Source organism: Carassius auratus, chromosome 47 (genome assembly GCF_003368295.1).
Source record: "Carassius auratus strain Wakin chromosome 47, ASM336829v1, whole genome shotgun sequence".
In the NCBI taxonomy this organism is placed as follows: Eukaryota; Metazoa; Chordata; class Actinopteri; order Cypriniformes; family Cyprinidae; genus Carassius; species Carassius auratus.
This window is the reverse complement of record NC_039289.1, coordinates 5,863,000-5,880,115: the sequence shown is the minus strand read 5'-3', so window position 1 is coordinate 5,880,115 and position 17,116 is coordinate 5,863,000.

Here is a 17,116-nt window from a genome sequence, read left to right as displayed (position 1 = left end):
TTTTTCAAAACTATCTTTAAAATACAGCATCCTGAAAAAGGAAACACACACCACCTGTGTTATGTTAGTTTATCATTGATATATAATTATATATTTATGGTTACAAATTGTAAAGTATCCCTAGTAGACCTACTTGCTTTTCGACCAAACTTTCTGGCCTGAAAATAAAACCACAGGAATTAACAAGAACAAAATTTACTCATCATTGTGCCGCTTGTAACCACAAACTGAAGAAAAGAAAAAAGACTTACTGGCAGCTTAATGACTCCACCCATCCTTATATTTATACAGTGTTTTGTCAGTGAGAGCTCACTGATTGTCTTCATGATGACCATCATCTCTCTGCTCCTGCTGGCCTCTCTGCTGCCACACCTGACCTTCACTGGTGAGACTCATTATAAAACAGCATATTATGCTGAATTTGAAGAATATTTCATTGGTATGTGCTGATTAAGCTGACTGACAGCAGTAACTCTCTCAGCTCATGTAAATGTGGGTATAGTGAACGGCACAGAAGCAGAACCCCACTCCAGACCTTACATGGTTTCTCTTCAGATAAATGGACATCATAACTGCTGTGGATTTCTCATTTCTAATGAGTTTGTCTTGACTGCTGCACATTGTCAAAAGTAAGAGTTTTGTTGCGCCTAAAATGCAATACTGATTGATTACTGATACTGATTGTTTATAATCGAGTTTTTAGATACATTTTACAGTGGCATATGGTTTACAAAGTTTTGTCATCAAATCAGTATACTTAATATGCTCTTAATATAGCACATAAAACTTTGAGAAATGGTCATTAATGCTTTCTTTAAACAGAAATAAGGCACTGACAGCCGTGGTTGGTGCACATGACCTTAAAAATAAGACTGAGGGGTCTATCCGCATCAAAGTGAAGTCCTACCACCAGCATCCAGACTATAGCAGAGATACAAACCTGAATGATATTATGCTTTTGAGGGTAAAGAAGGAAATATTCTCAAGGAGCCACAAAAAAAGCTGCTTAAACAGAGGAAATATAATAATCAATGGTTTAATTTTATATAGGGTGATATATTTTTAATTTTTATTTGTATTTTTTTTTTTCATTACAGCTACAGGAAAATATCAGCCGAAGCCACAATGTTAAACCGATATCATTAATGAATAATAAAAAAGACATACAATCAGGTACTGTCTGTAGTGTTGCTGGCTGGGGAAAACTGAAGCCTAAAGGCTCAGCGAGTGATCGTCTAATGGAGGCAAAAGTGAAGATAATGAAAAACACACAATGTAAAAATAAATGGAAAGGAAGAGAGAAGTATTCAGTCTCAAAGATGATGTGTGTATTTGGCTATGGCGGATCCTGCAAAGTATGTAGAAAACATATTTCACAGACTCTGTTATTTATTATATATATATATATATATATATATATATATATATATATATATATATATATATATATATATATATGTATATTTATTTTCCACTGAGTTTAAACTGATATATGTTTTAAGCCATGTGTTGATCTGTATTTTTTAACAGGGGGATTCAGGAGGTCCTTTGGTTTGTGGAGACACTGCAGTTGGTGTCACTTCCTTTGGTGATGCAAATGTCTGTAATTCACCTGAGCATCCTACTGTGTATACTAAGATTTCAGCATATCTCAATTGGATTCACAAAATAATAAAAACTAATTAAATCCCCCTTGAATATATTATTTCAATAAAAGTACCACATGGTAAGCATCAATCACCTGAAGTGTCCTCATTGTCACAATAATGATAATAATAATAATAATAATAATATTTTTTTAGATTTATTCATATAGTGCCTTTCTAAAACCCAAGGTCACTTTACAAGACACTTTACAAGGAAAAGAAACAGATAAACATTAATACCCGATGTCAGAACAAAGAACTGAGAATAATATACAGGGACCACTTACAATGTTAGATTAGAGATACATGAAAATGAAGATAAACATCCACAACAGGGGACAAATTACAGACTGAGAACTGAGTAATATTCTGAGAATAATGAGAGATGAATCATTGAGTATGATTACAGTATTAGATGACGATATAGATATGGCTCATATCTTGTTTACTTGATTAGGTAAAGAGTGAGATCCTCAAAACCAATTAGATAAACTAACACATTAAAAAGAGTTTTATGTGTTACATATAAAACATATAAAAAACTGAGTTTTAAAGCGTATTTTTTATTCTTCTCGCATTTATTGGTCATTAAATGCTTTGGTGTAGAACTGAACTAGAATTAGTTTCTTATGCATCACACCTCAGTCTTCTGTTGCTAATTCCAATGCATCATTTCAGAACTATAATGGTTGGTAGAGCCACTCTCATGCAGTTAAATGAGAGCAAGAGAGACAGTGTGTGTGTGTGTGTGTGAGAGAGAAACTTAAGCATGTTTGAATGATCTGAATTTGCATGGATTGACAGTATTACTAATATTGAAAACATATGTTTAACTACTTCGGAAACAGCAATGTTACCACTTCTCTTCTGAGAAGGCCTATTCTTATGAGCTATAGAAGAGCATTTTTCATTCTGTGCATTTTGTCACCCATGTTGTTCCTACTTGCCATAGGCTATGTGGAAGACAACAAAGTGGATGTGAATTTATATCATGGACCGAGCAAACAAAGCTTGCTGATCTAGATTTTTCTGATGATATAATACTACTAGCAGAGTCATGGTAGAAGCTACAGGAACTTACCACCTGGTTAGAAAGATCAGGCTGTGGATCAATATATATATAAAAAAAGCGATGAAAATGAGTGGGGAAGATGAAAATCTACTGATTCTAATCACCCTTGGTAACCACTTACTCATAGAAACAGACCGGTTCACATACTTGGACACAGGAAGGTGATGCAGAGCAAGATGTAACCCAATGCATAGGCAAAGCAGCCAATGTGTTCCATAGGATGCGTAACATCTGGATGTCACCCAGCAAGGTGCTGTATGTAAGTTTTTGACTCTGATAAAGCATAAAAATACTACAATATGTTTGCAGATGTTTAAACCCATTTAAGCCCCCCAACAACTATAGTTGTCACAGTTTATAGTTGTCATTTTCACACGTGGCACCACTGCTTGGTAAGTATGTTCAACAGCTTGCAAGGCTCAAACTGCTCGCGATAGCTATCCCTCGCTCAGGAACTATCAGATGGCGAATCTATCTCCATAGGAAGCATTAAAATCAGGATTTCGCAGGATTCCCACGGAGTATCTCACCAGAATTCAAGTCGTTAGCTTAAGCAAATTTGCAGCATTTTTGTCAAGCAATGGACTGAATCGATATGAGCGAGCACATGAAATAGATACTTCGCCCGCGATTCATCGCCAAAGTTGTACTAATACGACCGAATCACAACTTTACACGAGATCTGCTCCCTGCTGGAAGAAGCTAGATATTCAAAAAGAATCAAAGCATCCATGAACAACTGGCATTTTCACCTTTAGATCATTTCTGGACGTCTTCACGAAGCTAAGCCAAGTTCTTTCATTTTATTGCCTAGTGCAATTTCAGCGAACATGCTTCAGACATTGCTATTGTACAAAGCTAATTGCAATGTGAAAAAAAGGAGGCTGCTGTCTTCTCCTGCTAGGGAGAACCCCTTTGCCATGATACCTGTAGGGGACCACCGTTGTATCCCTCAAGCGAGGGACAAACACCCCTCAGAATAAAGGGACTGCTGTTCTGTCCAGCTGAAGAAAACACCCTTTGCTGCTATAGCTTAAATCAAGAGGGGACTTGCTATTTTCTTTCTCACGTTTAGAGGAGAGAATACCACTCTCCTGGCATAGGCTGCATTAAGGACATCTCAATAAAATTATCTTTCTATTTTGCAGGAATGGAACATGGACAATTTTGGGGGCTCTTCACCCTGCCCTCCTACCGCTCATACAAAGCTCAGGGACATGCTGCTTGTTCTTGCGGTTCTCCCACTGGAGAGAATACCCTTCACTTCTATTACCAGCTAGTTTAATTAAAGAGAGGTCCGCTATTCTCTGCCCCATTAGAGGGGAGAATATCTCTTCGCTAGCCAGTAGGCTATATTAAGGATCTCAATAACACTTCTAACGTCTTTTCTCTTTGCAGGAATGGAACAAGGTTGGTTTGGGGGATTCTTGTTAAGGCAGTAATACCTCTAATTACGTTTTGTGGGTTAAAGCTCTTGTATGTTGAATTATTCTGGGAGCAAGAACCTCCATAAGGAACCATACCGCCAAAGATAAATTGTGTTAAATAAACTCAAGTAAACTTGCCAAAGTGGTTCCTGTCTGAAATCGAGAGCAGCATTAGATCAGTCAGGCCACGGAGGCATAGGCTGTGACCAGCTGATGCGGTCAGCTGTCAAATCGCTCCAATCAACACCACTCTCCTATATATGTGGACCACTGCTCTGTAAGTATGCTCAACGGCTCGCAACCCTCCCTCCCTTCCCATTATCAGCATGAGCATATTATTGTGCACCTTCTGGTTGTTGTCTTCTTTGTTTCAGATCACTAAGGATTTAAAATCTTAGCTGGCATGGACCTCACTGCTGAGAGACACTCATCCTCATAACCAGGCTACAAGATAGATGTCCCAGTGCCACATCTACATTATTATCACTGTTTGCTTTAAGACATTATTAAGAGAATTGTCATGTATTTCTAAGCTGATGGTTCCGGGGGTTAATTTTAAATCTCTTGTATGTTGTAGGTCCAGGCACTCGGCCCAAGGAAGGTACCCGGTGCTGGATTAAAGTTTCCTTCATGTTCGGTCTTTCAGCACACAGAGTTATTCATTTTAGGTTAAACTCAAATCTGACTCCATTTTATTATGACCTCGAATTTAGTTTGAAAGGCAAATTTCCTGTCTCTAATTATTATTATTCTGAGATTTGATCATTCTATTTATTCTCTCATATTATTTTACTCGTTCATTCGGGTTCTCATGTCGCTCAAAGATATCGCTTTGGCCTTAGTGTATCTTACGTTCATATTCTTGTCAGTCTTGGTTATTAGACAGAGGTAATTGGCTAATACGTTAGATGGCCGCTCCTATGCTTGCTCATTCTAATAGTACTTTTAATTAGCCCCCATTGATTTGTACACACTTATATAAAGCAACACCTATACCACTACTATAGGTATAAGTCGACCAAAATTACTTTCCCTGATAGTAGTTTTGGTATGGTCATGCCATGGATTCCCATGTACACTTAGCTAGAGTAATATTACAATAAAATGAGGTTAGGCTCACCCTATTTAGGTTGGTCGAACAACGTCCAGTTGACCTAAATGGAAATTCACTATAAGCCCTTACAATCTAAATACACTTGAACTAATACCAGGTGCTAGCCGGATCTCTAAAGATACAGTTAGTGTGCCCTATGCTCCATCTCAAATGAATTTTAGTCCATTACAACCTGACACAGGAAATGCGGCAACAAGGATACAGCGTCATCTACTAGAGTCAATAATTACAAAGTAAAACGGAATAGAATCAAATTTAACAATTTATCACCAGTGTAACGATGAGTGTCAGAGACGTTCGGATCCAATTGCAGATCTTTATTAACAGAAAGGTCTCGAAGGCAGTAATCAGGAACGGTGTCAGGTTTGTCAGGGAAATCCAAAATCGAAAACAGAAACAAGCAGAAGTCGGGACAGGTGGCAGACAATCAAAGGCGGTAACACTATCCAAAATCAGACACAGGAAGAACATACATAGGAAAACCGCTCAGAAAGGCTAAACGGGGCTAAACAACACTTTGCCAAGACTGAGAGTAATAGTGCTGCTTATGTAGCCCCTTTCACACTGCACGTCGGACCCGGCATATTGCCAGAACATTGCCGGGTCACCTTCTGTGTGAAAGCATACACGTCCTGGGATTTATTCCGGCACTGAACACGGGTTGGGGACCTAGTTACATTGCCGGGTTCAACCTGGGACGAGCGCTGTGTGAACAAAAGCCAGATCTAATGCTGTGTTGAAGTGATGATGCGCGTTATCACGCAACTCTTTTATCCACTGTTTTGAAGGAAGATCAACGTTCGTGACGAAAAATATGTGCAAACTGTAATGAAGCAGAGATCAGTTAGTTCCTCACTTTCCGCGCTGACGCCGAGATTGTTCTCTTGCTTCAGTAAAAGTATAACGTGCCTAACGTTTTCGACTCGTACATTACACGTCATGTCCTGATGTCACGTGTTGTTACGGGATCTTTACGGGTTGTGTGTGAAAGCATGCACATATCCCGGGTAAATACTGGCAGTGTGAAAGTGCAAAATCTAGCGACCCGGGAACAATTGCCGGAACACTTTACCCGTGTATATGCCAGAATGGCAGTGTGAAAGGGGCTTAAGTGTGTGTGAATGAGGTGCAGTTGTGGCAAGGTGATTTGTGATGAAGGTACTAATGTCAAAGTGATGATATGGTGACATCTGGTGGTTGATGGAAACAAAAATGATAGAGTCCTGAGTGGAGTGCCCTCTATTGGAGTTTATGGCCACTCCAGCTAAAGATCGTGACAGTCAGTCAGGTAAATATGTATTATGCCAATTACATAGGCAATTTAGAGATATCAATATCAATACAAGACATCAAATGCTCAAAGATGAATCTAAGAGTGAAAGATGCATACCTGAACTTTCAGCAAAATATACAGTATGAAGTGTGTGCATACCGTGGGCTTAGTCTGGTTACAGAAGGCCCTGATCCTTTTGCTGCAATCCAAACCAAGACAAACATCCCCTGAGATGAAGACAGGAACTAACAATTGGAATTTGCATTAACTCAGGTCCCCAGAAGGTAATTTACATGGAGGACTCCCATTACATTAATCAAAACATATCGTATCTCTTAGGATCTTGTAAGGTTGAGACCATTGTACCAGTTGCACTGAGACATTTCAAATGATACCAGACATGAGTGTTGACATTTTCATGTAATCATTTTGAGCAGATTGAGCAGAAGGAAGCATGGGTGAAGGGATTTAAAATGAAACAAGTGGCCAGAAGGGAAGGAGGTCTCCTGCACCTCCACTCTGTGGGGTGTGTCGAAGATGCCTGTGTATGTTTGTATTGTCTTTTTCTCAAATCAAAGTATCTCATGTTCTTTCATCCTTACAATGACATGCAAGAAAACAACCAAATAAAAGATTTCAAGAAAAAAATAAAGGTATTCACTTCCTTGCCGTCACATGAGGCTGTCGACTTCCTACCCCTACTTCCAGGAGTGCAGAAGGCAACCCCCTCCCCGAAAGAAATGTAATTTTCATGTTACTAATAAGTATATTTTGTTGACACACACGCACACACACGCACACACACACACACACACACACACACACACACACACACACACATAAATATAGGTATATATATACAGTATATATATATATATATATATATATATATATATATATATATATATATATATATATATATATATATATATATATATATAGGTGCATCTCAATAAATTAGAATGTTGTGGAAAAGTTAATTTATTTCAGTAATTTAACTTAAATCGTGAAACGCGTTAATTCAAATAAATTCAATGATTTTGGCTCACATTTAACAAAAACCCACCAATTCACTATATCAACAAATTACAATACTTTATAAGACCAATAATAATAATAAAAAAATAGTGAATTGTTGGACTTTTGGAAAACATATTAATTTACTGTACATGTACTCAATGCTTGGAAGGGGCTCCCAGCATGGAAAGAACCTATATGAGGGTTTATGCGCATATGTGAAACCTATATGCAGTTTATATGCACATATATGATAATATAGATGCTGCATATATGCATATTTGTGCCACATAATGGCGTCAGTCAGAGCAAGAAGTACAAGTCAGGTAAGAAAATCTAAAGTTTTCCTTATGTTAAGTCAAAGTCTTTAATTTCTCTTTGAGTTTCTGTTTTGGGGTGCTTTTGATTTGCATTCTGGTATTGTGGGGAAGTTGTGGCTAGAGTAGAATAGTGGTTAGAGAGTTTGATTCCTAACCCTAGGGTTGTGGGTTTGAGTCTTGGGCTGGCAATACCACGACTTAGGTGCCCTTGAGCAAGGCACTGAACCCCAAACTGCCCCCGGGCACTGCAGCATAAATGGCTGCCCACTGCTCTGAGTGTGTGTTCACGGTGTGTGTGTGTGCACTTTGGATGGGATAAATGCAGAGCACGAATTCTGAGTATGGGTCACCATACGTGGCTGAATTTCACTTCACTTTACGATTGTGTAATCAGTTTATTGCACCGTTAATAGATGATTTTGAGCGGTTGGTAGAGGTGAAAGCGCATGACTCTCTATAACTGCTCACTCGACCACAGAGAACGTAAATATCACTTATCCAAACCTCTTAAAGAGACCTTGACATTGTTATATATTATCAGTATATGATTTTTTCTAATTTAACTTAGATTTTATATAACTGATTCACGTTTATAGCAAATCTTTCGTGTATTTGTTTGATGCATAATAAGGTTCTTCAACTTATTTCTTTCAGAGTAGCAACAGTTTATCTTTACAGATAACGTGGTATTCAATTAGTAGTTGATGATTACTCTTGTCTATCTTTTGTTAATTAAATCTATTTCATTGCATTTGTGTCTTCCTTGTGTTGATGAAACAGAAGAGGTTCTACAAGTTAGAGATCCCACCAATCTTTCTCATGTGATATACTCATAACCACACCTTAAGTGACACATGATCCAAATATTATCACGTCATTAGTTATGCGAGTACCCATCACGACAAAACAAAAATCACTACACAGGAATACGTTTTTTAATATATAGATAATATAAGGAATAAAATATAACACTAAGAATGAAAATATCTGCATGTTCAACAATCCGTAAATAAACAAACAAACAGGCATGGGGGTAGCCTACACATGATAATTATTTTAAAAAAGAATATATTTTAAAAAGAATATCATTAATTTCATGAATATCGAGGACTTTGCTCAGGGTTAATCCATTTGACCTAATCAATATGTGCCTATTCATAATATATAACCACAAATCGCACGCAACTATGTTTATGAACATTTATAAAACTACTCTTACCTTCACTGCTTAAGTAAGGTAAAGTTAAACCAAAAATGGAAATAGTGTCATCGTGTCATTTTCAAGTTGCAAACCTATAAGTTTATTTCTTCTGTTGAGCAAAAACATGATAGTTTGCTGAATGTTGGTAAACAAACTGTTAAATGCATAATTTTCTCTAAGACATAATTTCTATTTATTTTTATGTATTTATTCTCAATACCCTGTTTGGGCAACTTAATGGCTAAACTTTATTCTGCTCTATGTTCAACCATTTTAAGACTAATGGATTTTTTGTATTTAAAATTTAAGATTACAAGATAGATACAGCCTTTTGGTGGGGGTTGCATTGAATGTTCTTTGACTTTTATGCATGATAAATATGTTTATGAATAAAGATTGATTTGTTTAAAGCAGTTATTTTGAGTTAAGATGCCAAATGCTCTCCTCCAATTCAAATTTGACACTGAAGGGGTGAACATATTTGCCCACCAGCAATTATAGTTGCCACACATTTATGCAACACAAGATTTACAATAAAAAAACAAACAAACAAAAAAAAAAAAAACCTGGGGAAGATAAATGCAGAACATATTCACACTATTAGCATGACTATATGCATGAAACCATTCAGAAACATTTGGGCACAAATGGGTTAAAAAACACTTTAAGTAAAAAAAAATACTTTTTTTTTTCTGAAAAACAATGCTACAGTCAGTTATTCTCCTTTGAAAATGTGCATTCCAGAATGTTGATCTCTGTTTTGGTCTGTGTAACAGGCCAAATAAGAACTGGCGAAGTACATTCAAACAGATGTAAATATGTAGTCAATTAATGTGAATTATAACATTTGCACAGTGTTTAAATTTCCTCCCCGCTCCCAAGCCCTTTGTGTGATTGTGAGCCTATGCTTTTCAAGATAGAAAAGCTAATCAGACTAGAAAAATGCAGCAACATGTCGGTGGTGGATTCCTCATTTCTGATGGGTTTGTGTTGACTGGTGCACATTGCAGGAACACATGAGGGTTTTTTAGTTACAATCATTTTGGCTGGCATGGTAACTGCAGTGCATTGTATGATAAAACTGAGCATCATGACTTTCTCTTTCAACAGAAATGAGACTCTGACGGTTGTGGTTGGTGCTCATGTCTTAAGGGAAATTAAGTATTCAGATCATATCGGAGTGAAGTCCTACATCCAACATCCAAGCAATATGGCAATTCTTTCTTGGAATGACATCATGCTTTTGAAGGTAACAGTCTGTGATACATTTAGTTGTTCTCAACTTCACAAATGGCAGTACAATCCATTGCAGTACAGTCTTATAAAATATAATTAAATTAAATATGTTTGTTAATAATGGTTGTTTTTAATTACAGTTACAGGAAAAAGTCAGCATTAACAACAATGTGGAATGGATTTCATTACCAAAGAACGGAGAAGATGTTGAGGCAAACACTCTCTGTAGTGTTGCGGGCTGGGGAAGACTGAAGACTGAAGGCCCAAAGAGCGATCGTCTAATGGAGGCAAACATGCATTTAATTAATAAAACAGAATGCAGTGTCAGTGTCATTGATTGGATGGATGCAGCATGTGATCAGTTTATATAATACTATTGTTAATCCTCAGATTGCATATTGCTGCTAACAAGTTTCTCCTTAAAGGAAAACCGTTTTTCCATATTCCACTATGTTTTCCCCTCAACTTATTCGAGTTGATACGTACCTTTCCCATCTCAAAGCGTGCACTTAACAACTGTAGCGCGCGGTGCCACTTTGCTAGCGTTTAGCTAAGTACTATTCATTCCTTGGGATCCAAACAGGGATGAATTTAGAAGCCACCAAACACTTCCATGTTTTCCCCATTTAAAGATGTTTACATGAGTTGTTACAGAAGTATGGTGACACTAAATAAAATGTGGTGATTTTCTAAGCGGATAAAAAGATAACTATAATCTAAGCACTTCGCAGCACTTCGACCTTGGCGCAGTAATATCATCACTCCTTAAAACTCCTCACGTTAGTTGTATTGACGGAAGTTAGAGGGAGAGGGGGAGTGTTCAGGAGTGATGATATCACTGTGCCGAGGTCGAAATTATGTGAAGTGCTCTTCAGCCATACATTATAATAATCATTTGAATCCGCTTAGAAAATTGGAATGAATGGTGCACGCTCTGAGACGGGAGAGGTAAGTATCAACTCGTCTAAGTTGAGGGAAGAATATAGTGGAATATGGAAAGACGATGGCGTTTTCCTTTAAACCCCTTTACGTGCAAACATCGCCCAGACGGCCCCGGGGGTCATTAAGCCAATTTCACAAGAATGGGAAATTATGTCACCACTGGTAATGTTAGTTCCATTACAGGTATGCTGTTTTTACATTAGTATGGTCTTAGTATGATCTTTTCTCAAATATCACTTCTTACCTTTTCTTTTTTTTGACTGTTTTACAAGTTGCTGTTTGTTATGTCCCAGAATGTATTTGTTTTTGTCCTCTTTCTCTCTCCCTCTCGCTTCCTGTACTTATAAATAATAGGCAATGGCCTCCATCTGTCACCACTGACTGGTTGTTAACTCTGATCAGAGGATAAGAGGGAACTGCAGAAATTAAAACAATTAAAAAAATTTCCCCACTGAACAGTGTGATTGTGTCACTTCCTCCCCTAGAAGGGCTCATTTGTTGTTCATGAACTATACTTTGTCGATTGGGTTCTCTTTAGTGAGATTGTGTTAGTCCTCCTGCCACCTCTACAAGAAGAAATCCTGTTTTCGGTTTGTACAGTACAATTAATGCAAGTTCTTTACGTGATTTCTATTGCTAATTTGGGATGGAGTTATTGGTGGGACTGGACTTTCTGGACTTGTTTTCTCCTGTTTATGTTAGTGAGGGAGTTAGTGTATTTGTTGTATTATTATTTTTTTTTTTTTGGTATCTAGTTAGTTTCCCTTTTTATCAGGTAGATAGGTAACATTTGTTGTTTTGGCGTGAGCTCCCTCTCTCAGACTTTGAACCCTCCTGTTGTAAATGAAAGTTATATTATTCTTGATTTAAAGGGATAGTTCATTTTCAAATTTAATTTTGGTATGTTATAGCCTACCGCAAGGGCATCCAAGATGTAGGTGTCTTTGTTTCCGCAGTAGTTTCCATTTTGATATTTTTAGTTCAAACCATTCTTGTCTGTGACTCATATGATGCATGTCTATGTTCACCACCTCAGAGAGCATGCACTGAGAAGTCCAAATTAAACAATTCCCTATCGTAAGTACACATTGATGACCTAAGATAAGAAACGAGCGGTTTGTGTGAGAAAACGAACAGTATTTATATCGTTTTAACCTCTTACCTCTCTCTCTCTCTCTCTCTCTCTCTCTCTCTATATATATATATATATATATATCTGCACAGTGGCATGCAAAAGTTTGGGCACCCCTTGCAGAAAATGTGAATAGTTTTAACAAAATAAGAGAGATCATACTAAATGACTGTTATTTTTTATTTAGTACTGTCCTGAGTAAGATATTTTACATTAAAAATGTTTGCATATAGGCCACATGACAAAACAAATTGCTCAAATTATTAATAAATTATTAAAATAACCCCATTCAAAAGTTTGGGAACCCTTAGTTCTTAATACTGTGTGCTGTTACCTGGATAATCCACGACTGTCTTTCTGTTTTGTGATGGTTGTGCATGAGTCCCTTGTTTGTTTTGTTATAAATAGATATAAATAGATAAGCCGCAGGTGCATCAACAGGTCCTTTGTCTTCAGATCATTCTGTGCATCAGGAAGATTATTTTCTTCAGCTACAGATCTTTCATAGGATGAGCCAACGAAACAGTAAGTGTTGTGTTCCTCAATGCTCTTGTCCTATGTATGAGCTGGATGCACATGATTACTTTTTTGTTTGTTTGGGGAAGAGCACGCGGTTCTGGCTTTAGAGACGGGCGAGTGCGAGCATTGTGAACTGCTCTCAGTGAAGATGCTTCGTGCTCGTCTGAGCTATTTTCTGACCGCACCCACCTTTTCATTGATAGGTTTCTCACCTCCATGATGAGCTGTCAAAGTCATGGAGCAATCTGTATACTTCCCGCATCTTTAGGCCCTCGACATTGACTTTTTCAACTATTGTGAAATTATGCTTAGGGCTGAAGAGGCGCTTGCGAGCTATCTCTCACCGGAATCTTCTTCCTCGGTTTAGAAACCTACTCTCCCCACTAAACCTTGTAAATTAACATCATCGTGGGTAAAGCTTACCAAGCTGCAGGTCAGGTTGGTGCTGCGCTGCACACTATGGCAGTGTTACAGTCATACCAGGCTGACCTGTTGAAGGCAATTTCCAGCGAGTGTTTCTCTCAGTTACCGCCTGGAAACTAGCAAAATAGCTACCTCTACAGAGGTCTCTAGAGCAGCTAGTACGGTCGTCCCCTGCCGGTCTGCCGATTCAGGGAACCGAGCTAGTGGCTCTAGGCGCACAAGGCCTCAGACATTTACATCTAACATCCCATTAAAAGAAGGAAGTGTTAAAATTGGTACCACTCTCAGAGAGTCTGGCAGCGTGGAACATCTGCTGGGTTTTTCTACGTGGATATTGAGCACAGTACAGATAGGATACAGGATCCAATTTATTCATCTTCTCCACATTTCAATGGTGTGGGCTCCACTTCCATGAAACCAGAGCTGATGCAGGTACTGTCTCGAGAGCTACAGACTCTTCTGGGCAAAGAGGCCATAGAACATGTTCCTCGTCAAAGGATAGAGTCGGGCTATTACAGCAGATACTTCCTGGTTCCCAAGAAGGGTGGGGGAGTGCGCCCAATCTTGGATCTTCAAGCGTACAGTCAAAGCGCTCAAGGGAGATAATATCTCTCCGCGATGGCTCGCCATTGGTGATTCCGGAGAGGAGGGACCTTCTGTCTCAGGCAGGTCGCACGATATTCCATCCCAGGCCCAACCTGTGGAATCTTCATGTTTGGCCCCTGAAGGGTAGCAACTGAGGAACACAGGGCTTCTGCCGGATGTTATTGATACCATTCTTAGTGCTAGGGCTTCCTCCACCAGAAAGAGATATGCCAGTAAATGGCGTGTATTTGACAGGTGATGTGTGGTACACAATGAAAACCCAGTCAACTACATGGCTTATGAGGCACGCGGTCAAGCTTCGCCAATAGGTTTTAGAGCTCACTCCACAAGGTGGGTTGCCTCCTCTAGTGCTTTAGCAAGGGGTGCCCCCTTACAACAGGTTTGTGATGCGGCAGGTTAGTGCTTTCCACACACATTAATAATATTTTATAGTCTGGATGTCCATGCAACCCTGGGCTCTCATGTCCTTGAGTCAACTTCACAAGCAAATGTCTGAGGCCATCTTGTGGTTTGGTAGCACACCTGCACAACCTTTGGGGTCCAGACATTTTTCAAGCACGGCGGCGTGGATATTCTCACTCCCAATGCGCTGAGCAGCGCAGCATCGACTGAAGCTTTCGAAAGGGAACGTTCCCGGTTATTTGACTGTAACCTTGTTCCCTGAGAAAGCGGAACGAGATGCTGTGCTGCGTTGCCATACTGAATATGTCCCAGGAGTGCTCTTCAGACAAAATGTCCTGTTGATGCACCTGTGGCTTGTCTATTTATAGCCCCGTGTTGCGGGCACGCCCCGATGACATCATCAGCCGAGGCTATATTACCACCGGGTCAATTCTATCGACGTGTTACACACATTATTCACAGCTGGTCATGAATAAGACATTTCCCAATGCACTGAGCAACGCAGCATCTTGTTCCGCTTTCTCAGGGAACAAGGTTACAGTAACATAACCGGGAATGTTTTCCAGCATCTTTGAATATTTGAACCCTTTCCAGTAGTGACTGGATGATTTGAGATACTTGTTTTTTGTTTTTTTTTTTGCTGTTGTTTTTTACAATGAGGACAATTGAGGCACTCAAACACAACTATTAAAAAAGGTTCAACAATTCACTGATGCTACAGAAGGAAACAAGATGCATTAAGACCTGGTGGGTGTAAACTTTTGGAATTTGAAGATCAAGGTAAATTGTACTTAATTTGTGTTCCGGGAAACATACAAGTATCTTCTGTTGCTTATGAAGGACAGAACTTTAAAGAAAAAATATATTTCAACAAAAATCTTCATCGTTTCACCCCCCAACTGAAAAAATACTAGGGACTTACTTTCTAACTTAATGGAAAGTAACAAGTACCTCTTTCAATTACCTGTTGTTGTTATATATAACCATCAAAAATCTAAAGTGCATGACCTTAAGAGGCAAATTAAAACATTTTAATTAACATTTTTTTTACAGCAGTAATATCAGCTTGTAAAAAACTACTGGTGATCCAAAAACCGATGCAACCGGTTCTTGACTTGAGAACGAGTCAGTCTTTTGTTTGTTATCTGGCTCGGTTCGGTGTTCATCTTCAGTTCTCCCTTCACAGCAGTTCAGTCAGTGTACTGTTTGAGTGCATGCATTACTCCGGGATATTGGTTTGTTTGAACTCAGAGGGAGTGTCAGCCACATGAAAAAAGTTAACAGCTTAAGTCATTTGTGGATTAATGCATATTGGAGACAGGAACCTTTTAAAACGATTCAGTTCGATTTGGTGAACTGGTTCAAAAAGACACGGTTACATCGAATGATTCGTTCGCGAACCGGATATCACAAACTGTTTTGTTTTAAACTCTCTCACAACAGACACGGGCAGGGACGGACTGGGACTAAAAAACGGCCCTGGACTTTGACTAGGCCCGGCCCAAAGCAATCGGCGCGCGTAAACTCGACAGCAACAACAACAATAACGCCTGGCATGAGTGTCACAAGACTTTAATTGTGGCTCATGATACTATACCATCCAAATTATAGCAATAGCACTGATGTTGACTAGATGTTGAGCTTGAGTGGGTGTCTTTCTCTGCTCTTGGTCTAAGCTCAACCTGAATAAACAACGATGGAATGGATTTTTTTTTTTTAAACAGGTTTTATTCCAAGATGGCAAGGAATAGTTTATATAATATGCTGTTATAACATTATATTTTACAATATATTCTATGCTGTCTTAAAATGAATTTGTTACTTAATAATCTTAATTTATGCAGTAATTAATTAATTAATTTTACTGCACAGGTAATAATACCACATCTAAATGAAAATACACCATTACAAATGTAACTTCTGTATTCAAAATCTTCAAAATTTGTAAGCATTAACTGTAATGTTACCAACATTACCAACAAGTAAAAGCACAACATATTTCTTAATATTAGCTACTGCATGTGACATTTTACAGCTAAAATGTTGAAGTTTAGCTGTTTTAACTACTGTAATCATTAAAAATGATTCTAACATCATCCCTAGCAAGTACTTCTCTTTCTCCTCTCATGTTCCATACTTGGATCTGGATCTGCCTGTGGAACCAGCTCATCTTTCTGTCCCTCATCATCATCACTGATGGCTTGTTGTTGTCTGGCTCACTTCACTGCTGCTAATATTTAACTGCGAGGTGCTGCTTCTAGAGAATATTGCTATATATTTCAGTTAGTTTGGGAAATTTAGCGGCTTTAGTATCTAAATTCCGCTTTTTTTTCTCTCGCCTTCTCAGCCCCACCCTTTTCTTTCCGTTTTATTTTACCCGCGGCCACGTTATGCATATTGTTTGTTTGTTTCTATGCTTCTTCTATCTAACGTTAACGTCTTTGCTGTTCATTTCTTCCTACTCTTCCACTTCTTATTCTTCTTGGCGGCCACGGCCAGTGCAGCTGGCCTCCAACTTAAAGGTGTATTACTGCCACCTACAGTACTGGAGTGTAAAACAGATTAGCGTGGGGAAAAAAACAGGTGATGACTGCGTGCGTGGCGGGTGGTGGGCCGGCCCGCCGGCCATCCTGGAGTACCGGCCGTTCTGTGATTCTCCAGATCACACAGATGGCTAGTCCGCCCCTGGACACGGGAGAGAAGACAATGATGAATAAAGTCATAGTTTTTGCTATTTTTGGAGCAAAATGTATTTTTAGATGATTCAAAAACTTCTAACTGACCCT